The sequence below is a fragment of the Nycticebus coucang genome, chromosome 1 (genome assembly GCF_027406575.1).
Source record: "Nycticebus coucang isolate mNycCou1 chromosome 1, mNycCou1.pri, whole genome shotgun sequence".
In the NCBI taxonomy this organism is placed as follows: Eukaryota; Metazoa; Chordata; class Mammalia; order Primates; family Lorisidae; genus Nycticebus; species Nycticebus coucang.
Genome location: NC_069780.1, coordinates 64,951,758 through 64,955,324, shown reverse-complemented (window position 1 = coordinate 64,955,324; position 3,567 = coordinate 64,951,758).

Genomic DNA, 3,567 nt, shown 5'->3' with positions numbered 1-3,567 from the left:
GAGTTGTGATGCCATTTCACTCTACCGAAGCCGACAAAGTGAGAGTCTGTCTCAAAAAAAAAAAAAAGAAAGAAAAGAAAGAAAGAAATATAACTTCTAGAAAAGCAATGAAATTTCGACATTAAGAAATCCAATAAGGCATTTCACATGTTAATATATTAAAGAAGCTTAAAAGATGATCTCATTAGATGCTGAAAAGGCACTTAGTAGAATTCAATGTGCATTCCTTATTTTATTTTTATTTTTTGAGACAGAGCCTCAAGCTGTTGTCCTGGGTAGAGTGCCATGGCATCACAGCTCACAGCAACCTCCAACTCTTGGGCTTACGCAATTCTCTTGCCTCAGCCTCCCGAGTAGCTGGGACTACAGGCGCCTGCCATACGCCCGGCTATTTTTTGGTTGTAGTTGTCATTGTTGTTTGGCAGGCTCGGGCTGGATTAGAACCTGCCAGCTCTGGTGTATGTAGCTGGTGCTTTAACCGCTTGAGCCTGCATTCCTTAGTTTAAAAGAAACTATTGATAAGCATGATAAATGGAGAAACTATTGCAAATATCATAATAATGAAACATTAGTAGATTCCTATTAAAGATGAGAACAGGACAGGAATTCCATTATCACCATGTTACAGATTTTTGTTTCATATCATTCTCAGAAACATATTTCAAATAAATTAAAATCCAAATATTAAAACATTCTCATAAAATACTAGAAGAAAGTATAGGAGAAAGAATATTTATCTATTTTTATATTTTTAAAAATAGACTTGGGTCTGAAGATGGCCTTCCAAATAAATCTCCTTAAAAACCATAAAGATTGACAGATCTGTCTTCGTAAATATTTTAAAAACTTCTGTTTAATTAATGATGAATAAAGGTAAATGTCAAGCAGCAGAGACAGGAAATGTGTTCACAGATCCATATGAGAACCTTAATATGTAAAGAGCTCCTTCAAATTACAAGAACGAGTAAGCCAAAAGAAAAATGGAAAAACATAAGTCAATTTATAGATAAAGATCTGGGTGCAGTGGCTCATGCCTGTAATCCTAGCATTCTAGGAGGCTGAGGCAGATGGATTGTCTGAGCTCATGAGGTCAAGACCAGCCTGAGCAAGACCAGCCTGTCTCTAAAAATAGCTGGGTGTTATGGCAGGCACCTATAGTCCCATCTACTCAGTAGGCTGAGGCAAGAGGAGAATCCTTAAGCCTAAGAGTTTGATGTTGCTGTGAGCTAAGATGCCACAGCACTCTATGGGGCTGACAAAGTGAGGCTCTGTCTCAAAAAAAAAATAGAGATCAAGACATGCAGATGCCCAAGAAACATCTCAAAAATGATCTAACCTCTCAAGTAGGGAAATACAGATAAATACAACAATGTTACTTTCATTCCCAAAATTCACAAAAATAAAACAAAAATACAGCCTCATACAGTGTTCACTGTTGCAAACTTACATGGAGAACAATTTGGCAACATGTATTAAAATAGTAACTGGACATCTGATACAGCAACATAAGTATCATGTGCGTATTTTTTGCAGCACTGTTTGCATTAGCGAAAACCCAAAAGCACCCAAATTGAGAAATAGTTGAATACTCAAAGTACAGTGAAGACTCCACATCTGCTAAGGAAGTGAGGCAGCACTAGTTGTACTGACGTGGAAATGTTTCTGACTTAATAGTAAACAAGTTTCAGAACAATATACTCAGTATAATCCAATATGTGTAATACATTGTGTATACTCAGTATAATCCAATATGTGTATACATTAAAAAAAGTATAACAACCATATGTATAAACAGATACACATACATAGAAAAAAGTCTGGAAGGACCCACTGTGAAGAGAGAACCCTTGCTCCCTGTGGGAAGTGTGATGTATCGAGGCCTGAGAAGAGATGAATAGAAACATTGACTTTTGTACTTGATATACTTCTGGGCTTGTTTGTTTGTTTGTTTTGAGACGGAGTCTTGCTCTGTCACCTGGGCTGGAGTGCCATGGCTTCCGTCTAACTCACAGTAACCTTAAACTCTTGGATTCAAGTGATTCTCTTGCCTCAACCTCCTGAGTAGCTGGGACCACAGGCACATGCCATTTTTCTATTTTAGTAGAGACAGGGCTTGTTTTGGGCAAGCTGGTCTCAAACTCCTGAGCTCAAACTATCCTCTTGCCTTGGCCTCCCAGAGTGCTAGGATTATAGGTGTGAACCATACTGTGGGTTGCCTGTATTGTTAGAATGATTAATCCACAGATGCGTGTATGTCATGTAAAAACTTAATTACAAAAAAAGAAAAATGTACTTCATTTACTATATAGTTTAGTTTTTTTTTTTTTTTTTTGGAGACAGAATCTCAAGCTGTCACACTGGGTAGAGTGCTGTGGCATCATAGCTCACAGCAACCTCCAACTCTTGGGCTCAAGCGATCTTCTTGCTTCAGTTTTTTTCTATTTTTAGTAGAGACAGGGTCCGTCTTGCTTTTGCTCAGGCTGGTCTCGAACCCGTGAGCTCAAGCTATCCACCCGCCTCAGCCTCCAAGAGTGTCAGGATTACAGGCGTGAGTCACTGCATCCACTTTATAGATTTTGTTTTTCATAAGCGGATGTTAGGATGCAGTGAGGACATACCAAATTTAGAATTTTTATCCATCAGGCTACGATGAATAGTTTTCATCATAAGAGGGGAAAATTGTTTTCTCATTGATAAAATATTTATTTTCATTAAATATCAGTTAACATACTTTGTTACTTCTCACCTTGGAAAAGCTGCTTGTGGGGTCTCCAATTCTAAAGGGAAATTTGAAAGCTGAAAAAGGGAATTTGAGTATAAGCAAAACTCAATTACATGCAAGGTTCTCTTAATGGAAATTTGATATTAAGAAGAAAACTTTTAGAAAATATTGCTGTTTGGTTAGAGTCTTTTTTTTTCTTTTGAGACAAAGTCTCACTATGTCACTCTTGGTAGAGTGCTGTGGCGTCACAGCTCACAGCAACCTCAAACTCTTGGGCTTAAGCAATTCTCTTGTCTTAGCCTCCCAAGTAGCTGGGACTACAGGCGCCTGCCACAGCACCTGGCTATTTTCTTTTTTTTTTTTTGAGATGGAGCCTTAAGCTGTCACGCTGGGTAGAGTGCCATGGCATCACAGCTCACAGCAGCCTCTAATTCTTGGGCTCAACTGAGTCTCCTGCCTCCACCTCCCAAGTAGCTGGGACCACAGGTGCTCGCCACAGCACCCGGCTATGTTTTGGTTACAGCCATCATTGTTGTTTGTTGGACCTGGGCTGGATTCCAACTCACCAGCTCAGGTGTATATGGCCTTAGCCACTTGAGCCACATGTGCCGAGCCTTTTCTTTTGTAGAGACAGAGTCTCACTTTATCGCCTTCGGTAGAGTGCTGTGGTGTCACAGCTCACAGCAACCTCCAGCTCCTGGGCTTAGGTGATTCTCTTGCCTCAGCCTCCCGAGGAGCTGGGATGACAGGTGCCTGCCACAATGCCTGGCTAAGCACTGGCTATTTTCTGTTGCAGTTGTTGTTGTTATTTAGCTGGCCCGGGCTGGGTTGAACCCACCAGCCTC